General features: G+C 46.7%; 1 protein-coding gene and 1 non-coding gene across 2 annotated transcripts in view; both read left to right on the top strand.

Moving 5' to 3' along the window:
* The window catches only part of LOC124605320 (choline transporter-like protein 1), a 482,432-nt gene that overhangs the window by 197,501 nt on the left and 266,315 nt on the right, over positions 1 to 18,616 (top strand). The gene's annotated exons all lie outside the window — the stretch shown is intronic.
* On the top strand, positions 9,531 to 9,605 carry Trnas-cga. Its single transcript has one exon. It is a non-coding gene; the product is annotated as a tRNA-Ser (tRNA).

The following is an 18,616-nucleotide window of genomic DNA, read 5'->3' on the forward strand; positions in this document are numbered from 1 at the left end:
GCATTTGTGCACCGCCGCCGTCAGTGTCAGCCAGTTTGCCGTGGCATACGGAGCTCCATCGCAGTCTTTAACACTGGTAGCATGCCGCGACAGCGTGGACGTGAACCGTATGTGCAGTTGACGGACTTTGAGCGAGGGCGTATAGTGGGCATGCGGGAGGCCGGGTGGACGTACCGCCGAATTGCTCAACAAGTGGGGCGTGAGGTCTCCACAGTACATCGATGTTGTCGCCAGTGGTCGGCGGAAGGTGCACGTGCCCGTCGACCTGGGACCGGACCGCAGCGACGCACGGATGCACGCCAAGACCGTAGGATCCTACGCAGTGCCGTAGGGGACCGCACCGCCACTTCCCAGCAAATTAGGGACACTGTTGCTCCTGGGGTATCGGCGAGGACCATTCGCAACCGTCTCCATGAAGCTGGGCTACGGTCCCGCACACCGTTAGGCCGCCTTCCACTCACGCCCCAACATCGTGCAGCCCGCCTCCAGTGGTGTCGCGACAGGCGTGAATGGAGGGACGAATGGAGACGTGTCGTCTTCAGCGATGAGAGTCGCTTCTGCCTTGGTGCCAATGATGGTCGTATGCGTGTTTGGCGCCGTGCAGGTGAGCGCCACAATCAGGACTGCATACGACCGAGGCACACAGGGCCAACACCCGGCATCATGGTGTGGGGAGCGATCTCCTACACTGGCCGTACACCACTGGTGATCGTCGAGGGGACACTGAATAGTGCACGGTACATCCAAACCGTCATCGAACCCATTGTTCTACCATTCCTAGACCGGCAAGGGAACTTGCTGTTCCAACAGGACAATGCACGTCCGCATGTATCCCGTGCCACCCAACGTGCTCTAGAAGGTGTAAGTCAACTACCCTGGCCAGCAAGATCTCCGGATCTGTCCCCCATTGAGCATGTTTGGGACTGGATGAAGCGTCGTCTCACGCGGTCTGCACGTCCAGCACGAACGCTGGTCCAACTGAGGCGCCAGGTGGAAATGGCATGGCAAGCCGTTCCACAGGACTACATCCAGCATCTCTACGATCGTCTCCATGGGAGAATAGCAGCCTGCATTGCTGCGAAAGGTGGATATACACTGTACTAGTGTCGACATTGTGCATGCTCTGTTGCCTGTGTCTATGTGCCTGTGGTTCTGTCAATGTGATCATGTGATGTATCTGACCCCAGGAATGTGTCAATAAAGTTTCCCCTTCCTGGGACAATGAATTCACGGTGTTCCTATTTCAATTTCCAGGAGTGTATATTGACGTGATCTAATTCTATTCGGAAACCTTCCGTAAATTTCAAGAATGCTTTCGAAATGTTCTAGAAAGTCTAAGAATGTTTTCGAATGTTCTAGAATCGAAAATATTATGTTTTAAAATTATTTCTAATTTTCTTGAATAGCCGGCCGCGGTGGTCTAGCGGTTCTAGGCGCTCAGTCCGGAACCATGCGACTGCTACGGTCGCAGATTCAAATCCTGCCTCGAGCATGGATGTGTGTGATGTCCTTAGGTTAGTTAGGTTTAAGTAGTTCTAAGTTCTAGGGGACTGATGACCACAGATATTAAGTCCCATAGTGCTCAGAGCCATTTGAACCATTTTTTCCTGAATGATTTAGAATATTCTGGAATTGGAAATATTAGGTGCATTTGTAAGGTGAATTTCGGCCCAATTACAGCAATAAAAATTAAATTAAAAGGGAATATTTTCGTGAGCACTTCAATGAGTCATTTTCAGTGGTCAGTCCGCAAACGTAAGCCTGTAAGAGAGAACTTCCCATTATCGAACGAAGGCACAAAGTGACAAGTTTGCAAGTAGAAACGAAACACTAGAAGAACAGTAAAGACAATTTGCTTCAGAACATGAACATTATCAGCTACCGACAGCAAGTTTAAGGTATAAATAATGTGTGTCAAAAAGAGTTTAGATACATCCTTTTCCCCAATTGACAAAAATGCCTCAAAAAATACAATTTTCTATCTAGGCAAAACAATACTGTTATTTTGTGAATGCTCTCTTTCCATACGACACAAAATGGAAGAAATATTCGAAAAAAACTGAACTAATGGAGCGGTACAGCGCCAACTAGATGATAAACCATGACTAAAGGCACCCAGATCGTTACATATTAAAAAGTGTCCGCAAGTGCCCAGCATCGATTGTCTGTTTACAAAAGTTCCAGCTGGTATAGCAACCGCTCAAAAAATGGTTCAGATGGCTCTGAGCACTATGGGACTTAACATCTGAGGTCATCAGTCCCCTAGAACTTAGAACTACTTAAACCTAACTAACCTAAGGACATCACACACAACCATGCCCGAGGCAGGATTCGAACCTGCACGATTCCAGAATGAAGCGCCTAGAACCTCTCGCCCACACCGGCCGGCTGCAACCGCTCACATCAATTTTTCAGACGTAGCGATTACGAGCCGTTAACAGACACGCTAGGAAGCTATTACGGTCGAAGCTTAGATATGACTAAGCATCGATTCCTATAAAAAGCAGAACGAAGCGAAGTATATGAAACTTGGTCTTCATTTTCACAGAACTGACTCACTAAACAGCGAAGAACAAATTCTGATGTGTACAGAACGTGTAAAATAGAGCAGTAGTTTCTTTAATTGTTCCTAACCACTTTAATCCTCAAAATTGGCCTTGAGCGTCAGTTCAGTTGACAAAAAAAGCGTATGCAGGCTCGATATACACGCAACACGTAAGTTAATATCAAAAAATTAAAAATCTATAAATATTCGTACTGGTTGTGGCGAATACATACAGGCGGTGGACTAAAATATGGAAATAACAAAATCACACCACATCAACATGCCTATTACTGTGTAGGGAAACCATAGCCGCGCTTGATTAGCCGAGCGGTCTGAGGCGCTGCAATCATGGACTGTGCGGCTGGTCCCGACGGAGGTTCGAGTCCTCCCTCGGGCATGGGTATGTGTGTTTGTCCTTAGGATAATTTAGGTTAAATAGTGTGTAAGCTTAGGGACTGATGACCTTAGCAGTTAAGTCCCACAAGATCTCACACACATTTGAACATTTTTTTGGAGACCATAGGCATTCAAAACAACTTCCAGTCGTCTCGGAATGGCTAAATAAAGATCCTGTTTGGTTTTCGTGGGAATCTTCCTGCAAAATAGTGTCAAGTTCATGTAACGATGACGATGGTGCATAGTGATCGCACACCCTTCTCTTCAAAATAGTCCACAAAGGCATGAGATCTGGTGAGTGTGAAACGCAGCATCACCATTAGGGAACAAACATTTTACCATGGGATTTACTCGATGAGCCAGAATGTTTACATACCCCTTGGCAAATAATGCGACGTTGCAGAGTAACGGTGGTGCTCGTGAAATATCACGAAATTGCTGTCCAAATCTTCCCCGAACCCCCTCCATGTTTCATTCGTGAGCCGTAAATTCCGTCAGAAGTTGGAAACAGTGTGAAAGAAGACTCGTTGGCCCAAATGACTTTCTTCAAATGGTTCAAATGGCTCTGAGCACAATGGGACTTAACATCTGAGGTCAGCAGTCCCCTAGAACTTAGAACTACTTAAACTTAACTAACCCAAGGACATCACACACTTCCAAGCCCGAGGCAGGATTCGAACCTGCGACCGTAGCGGTCGCGCGGTTGCAGAATGAAGCGTCTAGAACCGCTCGTCCACCACGGCCGGTTGACTTTCTTCCACTACCCGTAGTCCAGATTTTATGGCGTCGGCACCACGTTTTCCTGCTATGGGCATTTGTATCACTTACGACTGATGTGAAATTCCAGCTCGACCTGCAAATTCTTGCTCCTGGAGCTCCCTTCACGTTGTTTTGGTGCTGACAGGGTGCACGAGTGCGACATTCAGTTCTCCAGTGTCTTTTGCAGCTGTCGTCCTCTTTATTTTTCGTCACAATCCTGTTCAGTGACTGTCCGTCACGATCACTCAACTCGCATCTTTGTCCACCGTGTGACTTAAAGTTGATGTTTTTGCACTTTTCCTGTATGCGGTATATACCTTCGATACGGTGCATCTTGAAACACCACACATTTCGGCTCCCTCGGCTACGGAAGCACTCATATACATAGGAGCATCAACAATTTGCACACGTTCGAAGTCACTTAGCTGCGACATAATGCACACACAACTACACAGAACACCGTTCTTACCACGACCGACACTTGCAACGTATTGGGGACGTTGCACAGGTGCCATTCACAGTCAAATACAATAGCTCAACCTGCGGGCCTGGCTAGCGCCTGCGTTTTCCCAGCCCTTCATTTCTCGCCGTGTTTCCATATTTTTGTGCAACCCTGTACATATGACTGTTGTCATTAATGGCAAATGAGAGAAAAAGTATGCTAGAGAGAAATTCGATTTCTCTTCACGAACAACCAAAAACAAGACTGAGGTTTGAAGCGACCGGGAGACATTTGGAGAACTTGAAGTTTTCTACTGTCGTATCTCCTCAGGTATAGGCAAGATTATACCTGAAACATATGAAGCAATTTATAAAGTTCTACAAAGGAATCACTTGCACGTAAGAAAATGCCCATATAATCGTACTTCAATGTTATAATGTATTGCATAATTACAAAAAAATGTGAATTACGGCAAATCATTATATGAAGACAAAAATCTGGAGAATATATTACTGTCTCTTTGCTGCTGTTCGTTATGTCAATAGGCTTGGTTTAAATTATGGTGAGAGCTTTCTGAACATACTGAGGTTGTCTGGTCTGGTGATTGCCATGGGGGAAGTTGTGGTGGATTGGGAACTGCTCGAGCTTGGAGAAGCATAACAGACATAGCGGTAAAGATGTGAGGGAGCCGTAGAAATGATGAGTGGTTGCGAGGAAACACTTGGCGAACAAATGAATAGCTTCCATCTGAATTGTCACCAAACAACACATCATTAATGCATTTCTCCGCCAGCCGGATTTGGCCGTCATCTAAAGCGTGGAGTTTGAGGACTGCCTACTTGTCGTCTCATCCCATCCCATACATTCCGGCGCGCCAGCGCTCTCTGCACTTCGGTCGGATGGGCAAACAAGTTTTGGTTTCTTCAAATGGCTCTGAGCACTATGGGACTTAACTTCTGAGGTCATCAGTCCCCTAGGACTTAGAACTACTTAAACCGAACTAACCTAAGGACATCAAACACATCCATGCCCGAGGCGGGATTCGAACCTGCGACCGTGGTGGTCGCGCGGTTCCAGACAGTAGCGCCTAGAACCGCTCCGCCACTCCCGCCGGCTTGGTTTCTTCTCCCAGCGCCGAATCAGATGGGCTGCAAAGACCAGCCGGACCCTATACACTTTCCAGTGGCCGGTCTTCCACCGAACTGTTGTGAGCTGCTAGGTTTACCGGAGTATGTGTGAGACGCTTTAGGCGAGACTACACATTGATGCTAATCAGAAAAAGTTAAATGTTATATCAAGTCCTATTTTTGATGATCAACATATTTACGTGCATGGGAATTCCTAAAATGTCTTAAAGAGCTTATAAATGATCAACAAAACACAATAGATCTACACTCGCACCCTCTCAAGCCAATCAACTATCCCTGCACAACTATGATCACTCGAATGACGTTATGCAACCATCCACAAAGTTACGAGACTCGATTAGTAAATAACAGAGAAAAACGAAGATGGTGATTTTAACACTTTCGTGGTTGATGGGATACATATGTTCCACCAAAGTAAGATGCAGTTTTGAGCATTGGGACGTCTCGTATTTGTCTAGTGCTAGCGTGAAGCGAGATGTTTTGCAGGCTTTGACCGATCAAATGGGACGTCATGTGTTTACAGGCGCGTTTGTTTCACCGGATCAAATTACCATCTCCTCCACTCGACGAATGTCAGAAGTAACTAGTTTTCTGTTCTTGTACATGACAAACATTGTTTTGAAAAGTTTTTACATACCTCAGTAATTCTGCTAGTTTATATATAATGTGTAGGGCTATACAGTGGGACGTATATGCCCTAGATAGAAAGCATCGTTTTGTGCTATGTCAAAGCGATTTTCAAATGTTATGTTGAAAACTTGTATGCGATACTTCATGTTTATCGCTATCAGGAGATTAAATATGTTTTGGTACTGACTTCCTATACTTTTTTCCATCCTGATAAAATCGTTCAACAATTAAAAATTTAACTCTTGAAAATTCTAGATTCACATGAAAGCATGCGTCTCACTTCACCGATTTTCAGAAACAGTCAGCTTAAATTTTTTGGTAGTGAAAGTGTATTATTTATCATGAGAGAACAGTTTTTGACGTTTTATTTTTCACATACATGCAAAACAAATATTAATCATGAAATAGTTAATACCTAAGGCGTTCTACTTGGTCTCCCTTCACTTCAGTACATCGCACAGAAGGTCCATACAACCACTTGCAATTGCCAAAAAACTTCTGTGGGATGTTCTTCAACTCGCACATCACATCCTATATTCTTCGGTCTTGGCGAACCACCATTCTGCACTTTGTAGTTCTGTGGTAGGTTCGTATTGATGACACCGAGTCTCGTCAGCCGGGATTATTTTTTCCACAATAAAATCGCCCGCGTTTTAAATTTCAATCAAGTCGCGGCAGGCGTCCATGTGTTACTCTTTTCGTTCGGTAGTCAAGGAGTGCGGAACAAACTTTGCACACACTTTACTCTTCTTCACAACATTCTGGAGAAGGTCTTTAACACTTAATGCAGAGATCAGTTCGTTGCCCCAGTCTTATACGTTAGACAGCACTTGGTGACGCACTAAAGCACTGTCTACTCACAACTGACTGGTTGAAAGCACATCTCTTGTTTACAGTTGTTACTTCATGCGTAGTTACTGCGCTGGCCGCGCGGGATTAGCCGAGCGGTCTGGGGCGCTGCAGTCATGGAGTGTGCGGCTGATCCCGGCGGAGGTTCGAGTCCTCCCTCGGGCATGGGTGTATGTGTGTTTGTCCTTAGGATAATTTAGATGAAGTACTGTGTAAACTTAGGGACTGATGACCTTAGCAGTTAAGTCCTATAAGATTTCACATACAACATACAGTTACTACGCTGACATCGGTTCTACGACGGGAATAAAATCTGCCTCCGAACGGTTTGGACGGCCCCTGTATGTAGTAATACAGTATTACAGCCGGTTGCTTCCGCCTGACATCTTCTCCTGTTGTCGCAACCTACGGAGTGAGAGCAGTCACTCTCTGTGGTCACGTGAGATGCGAGAGTGCCTTCGCGTGCCCAACCTCGACACGATGTCTGTGGCTGACCTCCACCGGCAGCTTCGTGCAGAACGACCGCCAACATCGGGCTATAGTTGGCAGAATCGATGGCTGATGACGCAGATGCCCGTATTTCGGTTCCTGGAGAACAACTCCAGATTTTATGGACTGGGAAGTTCTGAAACGAGATCTTCTCAGTCTAGTGGAGCCAAACTAGAATCAGCGTGGATAACTAATCAGCATTAAGTCGTGCTCTCCAATACGAAACGCTGTTAGGCCCGAAAGCTGACACCACACCGAGAGACACTGTTTTTAGTGTATCATACAACCAATTAAGAATTTGAATCTGTTTTTTACCAAACAATATCAAATACGAGTGAAAGAGGACTTTGTAATCTTAGTGTAAACAGAAATTTTAAGTAAATAGCTTTAAAAAATTCAGATGCAAAAAACTGTAGGCCTCGTGGCGGCCGTTGACAACAAGTACCCCTCTTTTTATTAAATTAAAAATTTTTAAAGTAAAGACGTTTTAATGCCTAGATCGCAATTTTCCCATTACAATTACATGTAAGAAAGCGGTAAATATGTATTGTAAATCATGAGAGGCTGTAGTCGTGCAATGACATGCATTCGCAAATTCAAGACAATGACAGTACGTAGTTTAAAAACATCACCGTGAGCAAGCCAAGACATAGACCTTAATCTCGCAGGATGACGTAATAAAAGAAAATGGCCAGTTTCATGAGTACAAATTGCCATTTTCTTTTGATACTGTCATCCTGTGGGATTACGGCCTACAACATGGCTTGCTCAGGGTGATGTTTTTAAACTACGTTCTGCCATTGTCTTGGCATTTATGAATGTGTGTCATTGCATGCTTACAGTTAAGGTTGTTTCCAATGTACACTACTGGCCATTAAAATTGCTACAGAACGATGATGTGCTACAGACGTGAAATTTAACCGATAGGAACAAAATGCTGTGATACGCAAATGATTAGCTTTTTAGAGCATTCACACAAGGTTGGCGCTGGTGGCGACATCTACAACGTGCTGACGTGAGGAAAGTTTCCAACCGATTTCTCATACACAAACAGCAGTTGGCGGCGTTGCCTGGTGAAACATTGTTGTGGTGCCTCGTGTAAGGAGGAGAAATGAGTACCATCACATTTCCGACTTTGATAAAGGTCGTATTGAAGCATATCGCGATTGCGGTTTATCGTATCGCGACACTGCTGCTGTCGTTGGTCGAGGTCCAATGACTGTTATCAGAATATGGAATCGGTGGGTTCAGGAGGGTAATACGGAACGCCGTGCTAGATCCCAACGGCCTCGTATCACTAGCAGTCGAGATGACAGGCATCTTATCCGCATGGCTGTAACGGATCGAGCAGCCACGTCTCGATCCCTGAGTCAACAGATGGGGACGTTTGCAAGACGACAACCATCTGCACGAACAGTTCGACGACGTTTGCAGCAGCATGGACTATCAGCTCGGAGACTATGGCTGCAGTTACCCTTGACGCTGCATCACAGACACGAGCGCCTGCGATGGTGTACTCAACGACGAACCTGGGTGCACGAATTGCAAAACGTCATTTTTTCGGATGAATCCAGGTTCTGTTTACAGCATCATGATGGTCGCATCCGTGCTTGGCGACATCGCGGTGAACGCACATTGGAAGCGTGTATTCGTCATCGCCATACTGGCGTATCACTCGGCGTGATGGTATGGGGTGCTATTGGTTACACGTCTCGGTCACCTCTTGTTCGCACTGACGGCACTTTGAACAGTGGACGTTACATTTCAGATGTGTTACGACCCGAGGCTCTACCCTTCATTCGATCCCTGAGAAACCCCACATTTCAGCAGAGTAATGCACGACCGCATGTTGCAGGTCCTACACGGGCCTTTCTGGATACAGAAAATATTCAACTGCTGCTCTGGCCAGCATATTCTCCAGATCTCTCACCATTTGAAAACGTCTGGTCAATGGTGGCCGAGCAACTGGCTCGTCACAATACACCAGGCACTACTCTTTATGAGCTGTGGTACCGTGTTGAAGCTGCATGGGCAGTTGTGCCTATGTACGCCATCCAAGCTCTGTTTGACTCAATGCCCAGGCGTATCAAGGCCGTTATTACGGCCAGAGGTGGTTGTTCTGGGTACTGATTTCTCAGAATCTATGCATCTAAATTGCGTGAAAATGTAATCACATGTCAATTCTAGGTTCGCAGGAGAGCTTCTGTAAAGTTTGGAAGGTAGGAGATGAGGTACTGGCAGAAGTAAAGCTGTGAGTACCGGGCGTGAGTCGTGCTTCGGTAGCTCAGTTGGTAGAGCATTTGCCCGCGAAAGGCAAAGGTCCCGAGTTCGAGTCTCGGTCGGGCACACAGTTTTAATCTGCCAGGAAGTTTCATATCAGCGCACACTCCGCTGCAGAGTGAAAATCTCATTCTGGAAACATCCCCCAGGCTGTGGCTAAGCCATGTCTCCGCAATATCCTTTCTTTCAGGAGTGCCAGTTCTGCAAGGTTCGCAGGAGACCTTCTGTAAAGTTTGGAAGGTAGGAGATGAGGTACTGGCAGAAGTAAAGCTGTGAGTACCGGGCGTGAGTCGTGCTTCGGTAGCTCAGGTGGTAGAGCACTTGCCCGCGAAAGGCAATGGTCCCGAGTTCGAGTCTCGGTCGGACACACAGTTTTAATCTGCCAGGAAGTTTCAATTCTAGTATAATATATTTGTTCAATGAATACCCGTTTATCATCTACATTTCTTTTTGGTGCAGTAATTTTAATGGCCAGTTGTGTACATTTACGGCTTTTTTACAGTTTGAACGATCTGAAGATGATTGCAGATAGCAATGGAAACTAGTAATTGTACTTTGACTCTTATAAGGAAATTTCGGTCTTGACATTAATAGTTCTGTTTTAGTTTCAAACATTTTTATTTATTAAAACACATTAATACCGCCGTCTCCTTTCTGACAATGTCAGGTATCACTGCCTCACTATTCTTGCAGACTATTCTGATTCGACTTTTCGTTCTGATTCCTTCTTCTAAGAACTCGCTGCTCACTGTAGCGCACTAGATTTTCCCCCTCAATTTTCGTTTAAACCCCCCCCCCTCCCCCTCAAATGGGATGGCTGGGTGAAAGGAGGGGGATTTATAATATAACAAATATGATTCGTTTTAACAGATACCTAAAAAATGGAAGCTGGTGACTTTGACCCATGAGCAAGTCCCAGTGGATGCTGTGTGGATAGACAGGTAGGGAGGATGGAGGGATGAGAGGACAATACAGGTAAGTGCGTCGTTATGTCTGGGAGTGGGAGGGTAACGTAGAGCGGGGAAGTGGGGCGTATACGTAGAGGCAGAGATCGAAGGTTTTCAACAGCACCCAAAGTGAGCAGTAGTTCACACTTGCTTACTTTATGGCCCTTCTTGAAAAAGGCAACAAGCGTTTCCACGGTCTGCTTTCGGGACCAGGTGAACTAGCTAGTTTAGGTGACATGCTGTAGCAGTATACCTGAACGCTGAAGCGACGGACGTTTAGAGGTGGCTGCTGTTTTCAACGAGCAAAATGTGTAAATATCTTGTTACTCGTCCGTTGTGGCGACTTTGTTATCGTGTATTACAATGATAGCTCGGAAGCACGACCGCAACCGAGCCACGGAATCATCCATGCAACAGCTCAGGTAATGTTAAAAGTTGAGCTGAGCTGTAGCACCATTGGACATAATATCCCTCCCCGTTCCCGTCGCCCTCTTCCTCCCCTTCTCCCCCCCCCATATCTCACCCCCTCTCCCCCATCCCCACTCCCATGCCTCCCCTTCTTCCTTATCGACTCTTCACCTCACTCCTCCCAACGTCACCTTCTCCCCTCTCTGTTCCCCTCTCCCCGGTCTTCGTCCTCCTCTCCTTTCCCCCTCTCCCTCCCCACTCGCTGCCTTCTCTCCTCTCTCCATCCCTCCCCCATTCACCTCTCTCCAACTCCCTCTCTCTCTCTCCCTCTCTCTCTCGTACATTCCAGGATTTATTGTGTGTGATTTTCATCTATTGACCGAGCTGTGACTGCCGATATAATAGCCTGTACAAGTTGAACAGTTAACGTACACTTTTATCGTCATTTAATTGCTATTATTTCAATTAATTAATTGTGCTTCTTGTATCTGTGCCTAATGTTTCTATTCAATACATCAGTTTCTTTGAGCCTGTCTACATTTCATTTAGGTAGGTTTGTAATCTCCCAAATACTCGGGTTTAACAATTTGTAGAAATACGAAATGGAACAACCACATAGTCTGAATCTCAGGTAAAGCAGATGGGAGACTGCAGTTCTAGGGAAATGCAGTGAGTATTCAAGGGAGATTGCTTACAAATCACTCGTGCGATCCATTTTAGAATATTGGACGATTATGTGGGACTAGTACCAAATAGGACTAACGGGAAAAATGGAAATGAGCGTACGGCATTGTAGACCGGGAGTCCACCATTCGCCGGCCAGTGGGGCCGAGCGGTTCTAGGCACTTCAGTTTGGAACCGCGCGACCGCTACGGTCGCAGGTTCGAATCCTGCCTCAGGCATGGATGTGTGTGATGTCCTTAGGTTAGTTAGGTTTAAGTAGTTCTAAGTTCTAGGGGACTGATGACCTCAGATGTTAAGTCCCATAGTACTCAGAGCCATTTGAGCCAAGTCCCCCACTCGGTGAAGTTCGGCCGCCGAGGGCAAGTACTTATTACATTCGACGCCACATTGGGCGATTTGCGCGTCGGAGATGGTGATGAAATGATGATGAGGACAATACAACAGCCAGTCGCTGAGCGGAGAAAATCTACTGCCTCAGCCGCGAATCGAATCCGGGTCCCTTGCCGTGGCATTCCGCCGCGCTGACCACTCAGGTAACAGGGGTGGGCAGGACTAACGGGAAGTATTGAAGAATACGTAGAAGGCCAACAGGACCGATCAAGGGTATGTTTGACCCTTGGGAAAATGTCACGAAGATGTTGAAAGAAATGAACTGGGAGACATTTGAAAACAAACGTACACTATCCTGTGAAATAATACTTTGAAAGTTCGTAGTTCCAACAAATTCACACACTTGCTTGGAATGGCATGCGGTTTAATTAGAACCAAAAAATACAAAAGTTCGAAACATGTTCGAGAGATGGCGCTTCATCTGATCAGAATAGCAATAATTAGCATAACAAAGTAAGACAAAGCAAAGATGATGTTCTTTACAGGAAATGCTCAATATGTCCACCATCATTCCTCAACAATAGCTGTAGGCGAGGAATAATGTTGTGAACAGCACTGTAAAGTGCCGGCCGCGGTGGTCTAGCGGTTCAGGCGCTCAGTCCGGAACCGCACGATTGCTACGGTCGCAGGTTCGAATCCTGCCTCGGGCATGGATGTGTGTGATGTCCTTAGGTTAGTTAGGTTTAAGTAGTTCTAAGTTCTAGGGGACTGATGACCTCAGATGTTAAGTCCCATAGTGCTCAGAGCCATTTGAACCATTTTTAGCACTGTAAAGCATGTCCGGAGTTATGGTGAGGCATTGGCGTCGGATGTTGTCTTTCAGCGTCCCTAGAGATGTCGGTCGATCACGATACACTTGCGACTTCAGGTAACCCCAAAGCCAATAATCGCACGGACTGGGGTCTGGGGACCTGGGAGGCCAAGCATGACGAAAGTGGCGGCTGAGCACACGATCATCACCAAACGACGCGCGCAAGAGATCTTTCACGCGTCTAGCAATATGGGGTGGAGCGCCATCTTGCATAAACATCGTACGTTACAGCAAGTGTTTATCAGCCAGGCTGGGGATGATGCGATTCTGTAACATATCGGCGTACCTTTCACCCGTCACGGTAGCAGTTACAAAACCAGAATCACGCATTTCCTCGAAGAAAAAAGGCCCGATAACGGTAGGTGTGGTAAATGCAATCCATACCGTGACTTTCTCGTCGTGCAGTAGAGTTTCCACGACAGTTCTAGGATTTTCGGTAGCCCAAATTCTGCAGTTGTGGGCGTTGAGAGACCCTCGGAGCGTGAAATGAGCTTCGTCGGTCCACAACACGATACTCGACCAATCGTCATCTTCCACCATCTTTTGAAACGCCCACACCGCAAATGCCCTCCGCTTCTCTAAATCGCCAGGTAACAGTTCATGATGCCGATGGATTTTGTACGGATAGCATCGGAGGGTACGCCTCAGTGCCAACCAAACAGTAGTGTATGGAATGCCGGTGCGGCGTGCGACTGCACGAGCGTTAACTTCCCCGTGCATTGACGAACCCGCTACAGTCTCCATTCTTCCTGAACTGTCTCAGCAGCATTACGCCTTGTGCTCGGTCGGCCACTACGGGGTCTATCGTCCAAACAACTCGTGGCTTCGAACTTCGAAATCATTCTCGCCACAGCTGCATTTGTCAACGGACCTTTACCCGTTCGAATCCCCTTCCTATGGCGATAGGGTCGTAACGCTGAACTAACACATTCCCCATTCTGATAATACAGCTTCACTAAAAGCGCCTTTTCAGGTAACGTCACTGGTGGCGCATCTGATTCTCTCTCTCATTGCAGCTCCTTTTACACACGATTGTCATGCACAGTCACTGACTTTTGCTGTCCAGCGCCATCTGTCGGACATTTTGTGAACTTTTCTTTTTTGTTCTAATAAAACCCCATGTCATTCCAAGCATGTGTGTCAATTTTTACGTCTCTATCTACATTATTCCGTGGTTTATTAAGTTTTCAAATTTATACTGACCTTTTGATCACCCTGTATTTAAGCAATCATTCTTCCCGATTCCATACGTGAATGGAACGGGAAAAAGCCCTGATCACTGTACAATGAGACGTACCCTCTGCCATGCACTTCACAGTGGTTTGCAGAATATAGATATAGATGTAGAAAAAAAGGTCTTTGAACCAGTACGTGGAAAGGTGTTCCTGGTGCTACACAGATGCCTGGTGTTTCTACCGTCGCACCGCATTACTAGCATTCCCTTCGCAGCGTACGGTCTGCAAATTGGTGTGGACAGAACGCCGCAGGTAGTGACGTCAGGCGCTACGCGGAGAGAGACTCCGAGAAAGCGCTGTAGCCGCGAGCGGCAGGTACAAACATCGGCTGTGCCAGGGCCGCCGATACGGTCTGCGCTACAGGTCGGCGGAAACACGCGGCGCCAAGGACACGCGTACCAGAGCGGCGGCCAGCTGCCGCGTTACGTGTGCTACCTGACGAGGACCTCAGCAGGCACGGATCCAAGTGCAGGGTCAGTGCGGTCATGACCGACACTAGAAAACTATTTACTATTTTTTTTCAATTTCGAAAGTTTGCTAGTCAACTAGTGGAGGATAATATAGTAGGAAATTTGATGCTCATCGTAATGGCGAGGAATTCCACATTACAGTCATTTGCCTGAGGGCTGGGCCACGTAGATCACCATTCGGCTGACAAGCAGCAGAAAACATTTCAGCCAACTCTGGCAGTGCCGCCCGCATCTCGTGGTCGTGCGGTAGCGTTCTCGCTTCCCACGCCCGGGTTCCCGGGTTCGATTCCCGGCGGGGTCAGGGATTTTCTCTGCCTCGTGATGGCTGGGTGTTGTGTGCTGTCCTTAGATTAGTTAGGTTTAAGTAGTTCTAAGTTCTAGGGGACTTATGACCAGAGCAGTTGAGTCCCATAGTGCTCAGAGCCATTTGAACCGTCTGGCAGTGCCATAATTTACATAACAGAAAATCGAAGTGTGTACATACCATATCGGATTCTAATTCGCGCTACGATTCTGAAGTTGTAGCCACGGAAGCGCGTAAACAGGGAGAATGCTTTTTATTTTCCATTCACTTTCGGGAAAGGTCATTCTTTCTGTTATTACACTACTGGCCATTAAAAATGCAACACCAAGAAGAAATGGCCGGCCGAAGTGGCCGAGCGGTTCTAGGCGCTACAGTCTGGAACCGCGCGACCGCTACGGTCGCAGGTTCGAATCCTGCCTCGAGCATGGATGTGTGTGATGTCCTTAGGTTAGTTAGGCTTAAGTAGTTCTAAGTTCTAGGGGACTGATGACCTCAGAAGTTAAGTCCCATAGTGCTCAGAGCCATTTGAACCAAGAAGAAATGCAGATGATAAACGGTTATTCATTGGACAAATATATTATACTAGAACTGACATGTGATTACATTTTCACACAATTTCGGTGCATAGATCCTGAGAAATCAGTACCCAGCACAACCACCTCTGGCCGTAATAACGGCCTCGATACGCCTGGGCATTGAGTCAAACAGAGCTTGGATGGCGCGTGCAGGTACCTTCAACACGATACCACAGTTCATCAAGAGTAGTGACTGGCGTATTGTGACGAGCCAGTTGCTCGGCCACCATTGACCAGACGCTTTCAATTGGTGAGAGATATGGAGAATGTGCTGGCCAGGACAGCAGTCGAACATTCTCTGTATCCAGAAAGGCCCATACAGGACCTGCAACATGCGGTCGTGCATTATTCTGCTGAAATATAGGGTTTCGCAGGGATCGAATGAAGGGTAGAGGCCGGCCGCGGTCGCCGTGCGGTTCCGGCGCTGCAGTCCGGAACCGCGGGACTGCTATGGTCGCAGGTTCGAATCCTGCCTCGGGCATGGGTGTGTGTGATGTCCTTAGGTTAGTTAGGTTTAGGTAGTTCTAAGTTCTAGGGGACTTATGACCTAAGATGTTGAGTCCCATAGTGCTCAGAGCCATTTGAACCATTCGAAGGGTAGAGCCACGGATCGTAACATATCTGAAATGTAACGTCCACTGTTCAAAGTGCCGTCAGTGCGAACAAGAGGTGACCGAGACGTGTAACCAATAGCACCCCATACCATCACGCCGGGTGATACGTCAGTAAGGCGATGACGAATACACGCTTCCAATGTGCGTTCGCCGCGATGTCGCCAAACACGGATGGGACCATCATGATGCTGTAAACAGAATCTGGATTCACCCGAAAAAATGACGTTTTGTCATTCGTGCACCCAGGTTCGTCGTTGAGTACACCATCGCAGGCGCTCGTGTCTGTGACGCAGCGTCAAGGGTAACCGCAGCCACGGTCTCCCAGCTGATAGTCCATGCTGCTGCAAACGTCTTCGAACTGTTTGTGCAGACGGTTGTTGTCGTGTAAACGTCCTCTTCTATTGACTCAGGGATCGAGACGTGGCTGCACGATCCGTTACAGCCGTGCGGATAAGATGCCTGTCATCTCGACTGGTAGTGATACGAGGCCGTTGGGATCCAGCACGGCGTTCGGTATTACCCTCCTGAACCCACCGATTCCATATTCTGGTAACAAGCATCTTATTCCTGTCGGTTAAATTTCGCGTCTGTAGCACGTCATCTTCGTGATGTAACAATTTTAATGGCCAGTAGTGTATTTTTTCTCTGGAAGATCCTTCTCCCCAGTTTAATGACATATGTACGAGGGGCGTTCAATAAGTAACGCAACATGTCTTTTTTTTTCTCGGGAAATTTCGGTTGAGAAATGCGGAATTAGTTGTGGACATCGTGGAATATTCCCGTGGAATCACTCGCTGTAACGGAGAAGCGTTGGAAGCAGAGAACCGTCATGAATTTGTTTTGGCGGAAACTAGAGCATCGCAGATATTCACAGGCGCTTGCGGAACATCTACGGAAACCTGGCAGCGAACAAAAGCGAGGTGAGTCGTTGAGCGAGACGTCTCTCATCATCGCAACAAGGTTGCGTAAGCCTGTTCAGTTTCTTGCGTGTCGGCCAGCCGCACACAGCCGTGACGCCTGCAATGTTGGAACGTGCGGACACTCTCATCGGAGCTGATCTGCGGATCCCAATCAGACACCTCGCGGCACAGCTGGACGTCTCTGTTGGTAGAGCTCACACATTCTTCCACCAGCTAGGATACTCAAAGGTGTGTGCCTGCTAGGTTCCTCGCCGCCTAACAGTAGACCATAAAGAGCAACGAAGGACCATCTGCACGGAACTGCTGATCGTGACAATTTTTGTCGAAAATAGTGACCGGCGATAAAACATGGGTTCATCACTTCGACCCGGAAACAAATCAACAATCCGTGCAGTGGCACCACATCACCTCTCCTCTGGAAAAAAAAAGAAGAGAAAAGGCTTTCAAAGCCGCAACCTCAGCCGATAAACTCATTGCGACGGTCTCCTGGGAGTCTGAAAAGATTATTCTGTTTCATGTCCTCCCTCATGGTGCAACGATCACTCTGAAGTGTATTGCGGCTACCCTCATGAAACAGAAGAAACGACATCAACGTGTTCGTCGCCAGAAGGCATCTATGTCATTTTTACACTTACGATAATGGCCAGTTGTATTTCTCCCGAAAGGAGGGCGGGGCAAACAGTAACTACGGACGTGAATCACCTACAATTAGGCTAGGTACTAAGCAGCAGCAAATAGCCCTATCTGCCCTCCTCCCAGCATAGACGCCAAAAATTAAATATACTTTGACAATACCCGTAAATTAGGAACGAACTGTGAACACCACCAGAACTGAACCTTCGACCTGCGCCTGCCTCACAGCCTGGTAGCTCACACTGACAGGTCGCCTCCCCTCAGGGAAAGGTGTCTGCACATTGTTGTCTCTTTCACACTGTGATCTGAAAATTACCTATTACTTACCTATATGCGCAACTTCTCGGTCTTCTCCCAAGAAGTGCGTATACATTTAGACGGTACATCGTTAAGAGAAAATTCACTCTTCTATCTTCAAGTATGACACGAATGGTCAGACGTTTACACATATTTACGATGTTTCCAAATTATCGGAGGGAGAAAATTTGGGATATGTCTTTCTCTGTCTGCAAATACAAATGTCCAAGATGTTCCAATTGCCGAAAGAAACTTTGTTTTTTACTATAGAAGCTGTTCCGGTACTAGAAGCCTTATGATTCTTAAAGTTCTTTCAGTTTTCCACGGTCCTTATTCTGTTAGATTCGACAACATTTTTACAGCGTCTAAGGCAATTCCAAAAGGAGGAAACTCATATTACTTATCACTTGACAGAACATCCAGTGTAAAATCCAGAATGAGACGATAGAATTTCTGTGGGTTAAATCGCACTGTGGTGTCATATATAATGAAGAAGCTACAAAATTCGGAACTGAAATCAACAGCAAATTTTCACCTTCTTAATCTAGCCCGCAAAATGCCTTCCAGAAAGGGCAAGAGGACTAGAATATACCTCAGTTATTCAGAGGATGACGTTAAGGTTGTATCCAGCCTTCTATTCCATGTTCACCTGAGTTTCACAACGTTCACCTACCAAGAGAGTTGCTATCCTGTATCTGCCGCATGAGATTCAAGCACGGAAGTCTTCCGATACGCCTTCACCTTGTTGGGATTAATCCAACTCCGTTCTCTGACTGCACTAAAACAACAG

This window comes from Schistocerca americana, chromosome 3 (genome assembly GCF_021461395.2).
Source record: "Schistocerca americana isolate TAMUIC-IGC-003095 chromosome 3, iqSchAmer2.1, whole genome shotgun sequence".
Lineage (NCBI taxonomy): Eukaryota > Metazoa > Arthropoda > Insecta > Orthoptera > Acrididae > Schistocerca > Schistocerca americana.